Consider the following 9,895-nt stretch of genomic DNA (forward strand, 5'->3'; position numbering starts at 1 on the left):
ACCCTTGCCCAGGGTCACATAGGTAGTAAATGGCAAAAGAAGAATTTGGCCTTCTAATGTCTTCTAAAGAGCAGCTAGGTGGTTCCTGGAGTCAGGAAGACCTGAGTTCAAATTTGGGCTCAATAACTTACTAGCTGTGTGACCCTGGAGGCAAGTCCCTTAACCCTGTTTGCCTTAGTTTCCTCATCTGTAGCTGGAGAAGGAAATGGTAGATTGCTCCAATATCTTTGAGAAGAAAAGCCCAAATGGGGTCATAAAGAGTAGGACAGGACTGAAACAACTTGGCAATAAATGTTACAATATCATATTCAGATCTATTTTCTTTAGATACTCTAGAGAAAGTTAAAGGAAAGATCAGGACTCTTTTCCTTAGGAAATTCTTTTGGTGCATTTATTTAGCTGTCTAGACCTATCAGTTAGATAGAACTGGGAATAATTCAAGAAAGGTCGTTAGGTGGTACAGTGGATAGAGTGCTGGGCCTGGTTCAAATCCAGCCTCAGGCACTTACTAGCTGTATGACACTGGGCAAGTCACTTGACCTCTGTTTGCCTCAGTTTGCCTCCTCTGTAAAATGGGAAGAATAATAGCACCTCCCTCCTAGGTTGTTGCAAGGCTCAAATAAGATAATAACTGTAAAGACCTGAGTTCAAATCCAGCCTCAGACACTTGAGGCTTACTAGCTGTGTGACCATGGGCAAGTCACTTAACCTCAATTGCCTTACCAAAACAAAAATATTAGCTATTTATATAATAATTATTATCATTAGTGGCGCAGTAGATAGAGCACCAGCCTTGGAGTCAGGGGTCCTGAGTTCAAATCCAGTCTCAGACCAGACACTTGACACTTACTAGCTGTGTGACCCTGGGCAAGTCACTTAATCCCAATTGCCTTGCCAAAAGGAAAAAAAAAAGAAAGAAAAAAATAATTATTGTCATTATTGGATATCCCAGAGTGCTTCTGAATTGTGTAGTAATCTATAATCTATAGTAATCTAAAGCTAAAGCCTTAGCATCTGGGGCAGGGCCTTACAATCTAGTATAGTAGCCCATACCTCTATGGTATATTGGGCTGGGAGGTCTTAATGGAGATATACATAATAAAAGAAAGTGGACCAAATTTTGGTTCTTCCCTTTATAGTGCTACATACATAATAATAATAGTTCACAATTATATTGGCTCCGAGGTTTATGAAACCTTATTTTACTCACAGCTACTTTGAGGTAGTTCTTGCAAATGTTATTATCTCACTTTCTAGATGAAGAAACTAAGGAAGTGTGAAAGTCAGGATTCACAAATCCTTGAAGGGAACCTGAGAAAGACACCTACTCATCTCCTTGACTTCATCTCCTCTCTCTCTCTTCTGAATCTTCTGCAAGCTGGCTTCTAACCTCATCGTTTAACTGAAACTGTTGTCTCCAAAGTTGCCACTGATTGCCAAGTCTAATGGCCTTTTCTCAATTCTTTTGACCTCTACGAAATTTGACACTTTCTCTCCTGTCTAGGTTTTCATGTACCACTCTCTACTGTGTGACAGTTTCTTCTCAGGCTCCTTTGCTAGTCCTACCCACTGACCCCAGTGTCCCCCAAGGCTCTGTCCTGGGTTGTCTTCTCTTTTTCTTCTATACAATTGGCATAGCTCAAAAGAAATGTAAGATGTGCAAATTTAGAGACATCTCCACTTCAAATGTTTATATGGATTACTTGTGCCCAATCTGAAGTAAAGCCTTCTAAGCCAGTATTGATCTGATCAGCTACAGTCAGACAAGTCAATTTGGTCCTCTTTGAGAACAAAGAACAACCACCATCATTTCCTTTGGTGATTTAATTAGCTCCCATGGGTTCAATTATCAACTCTATGCAGATGATTCCTAGATCTCTATATCCTCATCCCTGAGCTTCAGTCCTGCCTTTTGGACAGCTCCAACTGGATAATTCTTTAGGCATCTCAAAGTCAACATGACCAAAACAGTACTCATTAGCTTTTCTTCAACCTTCCTTCTTCTGATCTCCTCTGTCACTGTTAAGAACACATCCTCTCCATCATACAGGCTCACAATCTTGATTTCATTCTCGACTCTTTACTATTACTCATTCCACATATCCAATCCATTGCCAATTCTTGCTGTTTCTACTTTCTAACAATCTCTCCTCTTCATCCCCTTCTCTCCTGTCACACAGCTGCCACCTGGTATAGGTTCATCACCTCTCACCTGCACTATTGCAAAGGCCTTCCAGTTGATCTCCCTGACCCAAGTCTCTCCCTGCTTCAATCTATTCTCTAGAGGTTCATTTACCAAGGTGATTTTCTAAATCATAAATCTGTCCATTACTCTGTCCTCCCACTATTACCTCCAGAATCAAATAGAAATTCCTCTGTTTGATATTTAAAGCTTTTTGTAATCTGATCCCTCCTGACTTTTGCAGCCTGCTAACACTTTTTTTTTTTTTGGTTAGGCAATGGGGTTAAGTGACTTGCTCAAGGTCACACAGCTAATAAGTGTAATGTGTCTGAGGCTGGATTTGAACTCAGGTCCCCCTGAATCCAGGGCCGGTGCTCTATCCACTGTGCCACCTGGCTGCCCCCTGCTAACACTTTCTTCCCTCCACATATATTGCTCTCCCGTGGCATGGGTCAGCTTGCTGTTTAGTCCACACAATACTCCATTTCCCTCTGTCTGCCTTTGGATTGGTTGCCCTGCCCTCCTCATGTCTGGAATGCTCTTCCTCCTTAACTCTCCCTCTCCAGATTGCAGATTTCCTTCAACTTGTTGTTATTGAGTCATTTCAGTCATATCCGACTCCAAGTGACCCTATTTGGGGTTTTCTTGGCAAAGATACTGAAGTAGTTTGCCATTCCCTTTTCCAGCTCATTTTACAGATGAGGAAACTGAAGCAAACAGGGTGACCCAATAAATTCCAACTTCTACTGAAGACCTTCCCCAGTCCCTCCAGCTTTAGAGCTTTTACTTTTGAGATTGCCTTGCCTATGCTTTTGTATGTACCTAGTTATTCACTTATTGCCTCCTCCATTAGAATATGGGCTTTGTAAGGGCAGGGACAGTTCTGTGTGCGTGTTTTTTCCTTTTAACATCTCCAAAACGAAAGCTTTTTGAACACAAGAATGAACAAGTCAGACATGCTTTCAGAATGTAAATTTAGCAATCGTGTGGAGAAGAGGAAGAGACTGGAGGCAAAAAGACCAATGAGGAGGTTATGTTAGGTGAGAGGCTTTGAAGGCCTGAATTACTGGTAGTTATATGTGGAGAGAAGGGGACAGATAAGACAGACAGGAAGCCTCGTGGAGAAAGAAGGAAGGATCATCTAAAAGAGAGGCTTCATGTCAAATTTAGAACTATCTCAGCACCCTCATTTAAGGGAAGATTATACAGGGTTGTCACTACGGAAGAGAGCCTTGTTGAGAGAGTACTAGCCAGCACTGACAAATTGTTCCTGGCATGCTTTTTGTCCCCTTTGACTACTGTCCTGGTTCTCCAATTGAAGATATCCCACATTCATACTCTACATACTCCCAAATCCCTGTAATCCTGTACATATCTGCTCCCCCCTACCCCCAAAGAAAAACCCCAGAACAAAAAACCAACCCTGACTTGTATTGCATTGTTCTATTTTGTCAGGGCATGTATTTGTCTCCCTAGGTGACAGCTAGCTATTTGATAAATTACCTGAATGAAGAAACCTCCTACAAAATAAATGATTTTATCTTGGGTCTCAAAGGAAAAATTCTCACACTAGAGAAGTGACTTAGCAGGAATTTCAGGCATTAGCCTGGCCGATAAGGGATATTGTGACTAGTCACACTCCTTAAAGTGGGCTGTAGCCCACCATGTATAAAAGCAGGCCTGACTACAGGTCAGGAAGCCCTCTGATACCTACTGTTGGTCCCATTTGCCTCACCATACAATATTGCTGGGTTCTTGTGATACATGGAAACTCCCTCAGAATGTATGAACTCTCTTTCCCTTTCTCTTTGGCTTATCTCCTGAGATCTTAGGTATGCTCTTTCTTTCTATATTGGATCATCTGGCACTGCCTCATTGTACCCCCCCACCCCCATAGTATCTAGCATAATTCTAAGTATGTAGTGAGTACTCAAGATTTTTTATTGACTTAATGAACCCAGTGACCAGTTAGAGATTATTCACTGATCATTATTACGTCAATTATTTCCCTCTAGTCAAAGTGATTAGTGTCTTCTATCCTCTCACCCCTAACAGCAACAAAAGTAAGACAACAATCAATAAATCAACAAGCATTTATTAAGCCCCTACCATGTTAGTCACTATGCTAAGCTCTGGAGATATGCAGGAAAAAATGACCCAGTCCTTGTCTCTAAGGCGCTTGTGTTCCATGGGGACTGGAGGTAGCAGTGGCACCAATACATGTACCCAGAGAGGTATAGTATAAGATAGGAAGTGACGGGAGTCAAGGAGTGATCCAAAGTGCTCCCAGGAAAATTTGAGGAAGGGGAGAAAACTTTCCTCTGGAAGAGATTTGGGAAGGGTACCCAGAAGAAAGACAAGATTCTAAAAGGCAAAGATGAGGATGGAATGCATTCCCAGAATGGGGAATTGATGACTTGTGGGAATGCATAAGTATGGGACATGGCATGCTGGGTTCAGGGAACAAATTAATATTTCAGTTTTTCCAGACTATGAAGGAAAGTGACATGAAATAAGGAGGTGATTAATATATGTTTATTGAATTGAATTGATATAAAACTGAATTAGATAACAGAGACAAGGGAAAGTTAGTCAAGGTAGGAGCTCCCACCCCCACCCCCACTTCCAAGGTACAGCATATCGGGGGCAGTAAAAAAGAGAAAGACAATTTTTGAAAATTAAAAAAATGTATAAATTTGCTTTTTTATTGCTAGAAAATTCTATTCTGTAGCACTTAGGTATTTATTTTGTGATAAGCAATAAATATTATGGACAACTAGGTGGCAGAGTGGACCTGGAATCAAGGAGACTTGAGTTCAAATCTAGCCTCAGACATTTACCAGCTGGGTGGTCCTGGCTAAGTCACTTAACCTGTTTGCCTCAGTTTCCTCATCTGTAAAATGAGCTGGAGAAGGAAATGGTAAACCACTCCAGCATCTTTGCCAAGAAAACCCCAAATGGGGTCACCAAGAGTTGAACATGACTGAAAAATGACTGAACAACAATAAGGCCTACAGTGAAGGCTCAGAATTTAGTGAACTTCTGAAGCAGAGGACATAATTTTTTTCTTTTTTTAAATTTTTAGTTAATTTGTTTTGAATTATCAAAATCACTTCCATAAGCTTTTGAGTTTTAAATTTTTCTCCTCCTCCCTCCGCACCTCCCTGCCCAAGACGGCATGTAATCTGATATAGGCTATACATATATTCCTATTAAACATATTTTCACATTAGTCGTGTTGTAGGTAAGAATTAGAACCAATAGGGGAAACCACCAGAAAGAGGAAACAAAACACAACAGAAGAAAAAAAATAGCAAATAGTATGCTTCAATCTGCATTCAAACTCCATAGTTCTTTCTTTGGATGTGGATCGCATTTTCCATCATGAGGCCTCTGGAGATGTCTTAGATCCTTGTATTGTTGAGAAGGGTTAAGTCTATCAATATTAGTCATTGCACATCGTGGCTGTTACTGTGTACAACGTTCTCCTGGTTCTGCTCATTTCACTCAGCATCAGACCATACAAGTCTTTCCAGGTTTTTCTGAAGTCAACCTGTTCATCATTTCTTATAGCACAATAATATTCCATTACATTCATATACCACAACTTGTTCAGCCATTTCCCAATTGGTGGGCATCCTCTCAATTTCCAATTCTTTGCCACTACATAAAGAGCTGCTATAAATATTTTTGGACATGTGAATTCTTTTCCCATTTATATAATCTCTCTGGGATATAGCCCTAGAAGTGCTATTGCAGGGTCAAAGGGTCTGCACATCTTTATAGCCCTTTGGGCATAGTTCCAAATTACTCTCCAGAATGGTTGGATCGTTTCACAACTCCACCAACAATGCATTAGTGTTCCAATTTTCCCACATCTTCTCCAATATTTATTATTTTCCTGTTTTGTCATGTTGGCCAATCTGATAGGTGTGGTGTGGTACCTCAGAGTTGTTTTGATTTGCATTTCTCTAATCAATAGTGATTTAGAGCATTTTTTCATATGACTATAGATGGCTTTAATTTCTTCATCTGAGAACTGCCTGTTCATATCCTTTTACCATTTATCAATTGGGGAATGACTTGTATTCTTATAAATTTGACTTAATTCTCTATATATTTTAGAAATGAGACCGTTATCAGAGAGACTGGTTGTAAAAATTCTTTCCTAATTTTCTACCTTCCTTCTAATCTTGGTTGCATTGGCTTTGTTTGTGCAAAAACTTTTCAATTTAATGTAATCAAAGTTATCCATTTTGCTTTTTGTAATGTTCTCTATCTCCTGTTTGGTCATGAATTCTTCTGTTCGCCATAGATCTGATAAGTAAACTATTCCTTTCTCTCCCAGTTTGCTTACAGTATCAGTCTTTATATCTAAATCATGAACCCATTTTGACTTTATTTTGGTATATGGTATGAGATTTTGATCTATGCCTAGTTTCTGCTATACTTTTTTAGAAGATGTAATTTTCAAACCTCATCTAGAGCACAAATGTCTTGCCTTAACTCTAATAGTAAGATAATATTTTTTAGTGTTGCAAGGGACCTTAAAGGTTATCTAGTCCAACCCCTGACTTTGTAGATAAAAAAACTGAAGCTCTGAAATGTACTATTAGACTGTGAGCTCCTTGAGGGCAAGGACTATCTTTTGCCTTTCTTTGTATTCCCAGTGCTTAGCACAGTGCTTGGCCCATTGTTGTCATCGTTCAGTCATTTTCAGTCATGTCCAACTCTTGGTGAACCATTTGGGGTTCTCTTGGCAAAGATACTGGAGTGGTTTGCCATTTTCTTCTCTAACTCTTTGCAGATGAGGAAACTGAGGCACACAAGGTTAAGGTACTATGGGTCACACAGCTAGTAAGTGTCTGAGGCCAGGTTTGAACTCAGATCTGCCTGACTCCAAGCCCGCCACTCTGTCCACTGTGCCACCTCCCTGCCCCTTGGCATATACTTACAGCTTAAGTAATGACTTGATGACTTAAATAATTTGCCCAAAGTTATGCAGGTAATAAGCCGCAGAGCTGGGATTTGAACCTAGCTCTCTCACTAAATCCAGTCCTTTTCCCACCATACCATGCTCCTGTATTTGGTTCCTTTAAGAAAAATTCGTGCATTTATCAAAGCATTTGAATTATTCATCAGAAGCAAAGCATTATATAAAATAGCAACAAAGTAGGGGGACAAGTAATACATGAGACAACATATAACTAGAATAATACAGTTGAGACAAAACTGTGCTGCTTGCCTAATTGCAAATCATTTACAATCCTGTTACTCTGATTAACAGATAATAATGCAAATTTTCCTGACAAGGTTATCACATGATTCCTCTTTACTTCCTTTAGAAAACTTAACAAGAGAGGTAAGGGGTATATACCTTATTTTTGGTCTCTGATTTTGGCCTCTTTTATGTAACCACATTGCCTACAATGGGATGTTCATTTTCCTTTAAAGTCCTAAAAGAAAAGTAATCATTCAGTATTTATTAAGTGTCCACTATGTGCCAGGCTTTGTCTTAAGTGCTGAGGATACAAGGAAAGGCAAAAAGACAGTCTCTATCCTTAGGGAGCTCACCATCTAAGGGGGGGTGGGAATCACTTGCAAACAATTATGTGCAAACAATGATACAGGATAAATGAGAAATATTCAACAGAGGGAAGGCTTGAGAATTAAGAGGGTTGGGAGGGTTTCCTGTAGAAAGTGGGATCTTAGTTGGGACTTAAAAGTTAAGTCAGGGAATCCAGCAGGCAGAGATAAGGAGGGAGAACATTCTGTACATAGGGGACAGGCAGTAAAAATGTCTTGTTTGAGAAGCAGCAAGGAAACCAGTGTCTCTCGATCACAGAGTACATGGGGATGAGGTGAGGTATTAGGGATAAGAAGACTAGAAATGTGGTGGGGGCTATATTATGAAGGGCTTTAAATGTCAAACAGATGATTTTATATTTGACCCTGGAAGTCATAAGGAACCACTGGAATTTGTTGAGTATGGAAGTGATATGGCTAGACCTGCTTGAGGAAGATCATTAGGTAGCTGAGGGGAGGATGAAGTGGAGTGGGGAGGTTTCTGGCAGGCAGATCAACCAGCAGTGAGTGCAGAAGTGAGGTGAATAGGACCTGTACCAGGGAGGTGGTAGCATCAGAGGAGAGAAGAAGGGATATGAGAGAAATGTGCCAAAGGTAAAAATCAGCAGGCCTTTGCAACAGATTGGATATGTGGGGTAAGAGAGAGTGAGGAGTTGAGGATTGAACCTAGGTTGTGAGCCTGGGGAACTGGAAGGATGGTGATCACCTAGACAGTAATAGGAAAGTTCAGAAGAATCTGTGGGGAAAGATAATGTGTTAGGTTTTGGACATGTTGAGTTCATCCAGTTCAAGATGTCTAATAGGCAGGTGGAGATGCAAGACTGGGGGTCAGCAGAGAGTTAGGACTAGCTAAGTAGATTTGAGAATTATCCACAGAGACAATAACTGAATCCATGGGAATTGATAAGATCATTAAGTGAAATAGTATGGAGGGAGAAGAGAGTCCAGGACAGAGCCTATGGGACACCTGTGGTTAGCAGGTGTGACTTAGATGGAGATCCATCAAAGGGGGTTAAGAAAGATCCATCTGATTGGTAGGAGGAGAACCAGGAGAGAGTGGGATCCCAAAAACTCAGTGAAAAGAAAGTATCAAGGCCCGTTCCTACCTTTTCAATTTTATCATATTCTAGTTTCATCCGAACACTCTACCACCTAGCTCCATTGACCTCCTTACTGTTCCTCACATACAACACTCCATCTCCTGAATCTATTCAGAAGGTAGTTTCCTCATCTGTAAAATGAGCTGGAAAAGGAAATGGCAAATCACTCCAGTATCTTTGTCAAGAAAACCCCTAATGGGGTCATGAAGAGTCTGGCATACATGACTGAAAAATGACTGAACAATAGCAAAATAGTAGTTTAGCAATTACATCTTCCAGTTCTTTCAGTATCTGAGGATTTGTTTTATCTGGTTACTTGAACTCATCAAGGGAAGCTAGACATTCTTTTATTATTTCCTTTTTTTTCATGGGCTTCAATTCCCTATTAACCATTTTTGTTCTCTTTTCCAATCCAAAGAAGAGAAAGCAGAAGTTAAGTAAGAGCTAAATAGTTCTGCTTTCTTCAAATTATCTGTTATCATTTTATCATCCCATCTGCCTGAAGAGCAAGCAGTCCTCTCCCTTCATAGAGACTTTTCTTTTTCCCAGCATAGCTAAAATTCCCCAAATCCTTCTTTGTTGTCCATTACATTGATGACCAGCTTAGTATTCTTGACTCTGTTCTTACAGGACCATGCCATACTTGTGTATTCATTCTCATTTACCTTCCCTTGCTTCTGTAGTCAGATGCAGCCACGTAACCCACTCATACTGGCAGTATAGTCTTTCTAAAAAAATTTTTTTATTTATTTTTAGTTTTGAACATTCACTTCTATAATTTTTTGAGTTTTAAATTTTCTCCCCTTTCCTCTCCTCCTCCCTCCAAGATGGCATGCAATCTGATATAGGCTCTACCTATACATTCATATTAACCATATTTTCCCATTTTTTCTCATAGTCCCTAAAATGCTGATTTTTAAATACATCATTGAAATTTACAAAGATGAAAACAAGAACAAAAACAAGAGTTTTTTTTCTCAAAGATTTTAACTGAAAAACTGCTGAAGACATTGGTAAAGATCCTTGG

The sequence above is a fragment of the Vombatus ursinus genome, unplaced genomic scaffold, assembly GCF_900497805.2.
Source record: "Vombatus ursinus unplaced genomic scaffold, bare-nosed wombat genome assembly UNPS02010219.1, whole genome shotgun sequence".
NCBI classification, from domain to species: Eukaryota; Metazoa; Chordata; class Mammalia; order Diprotodontia; family Vombatidae; genus Vombatus; species Vombatus ursinus.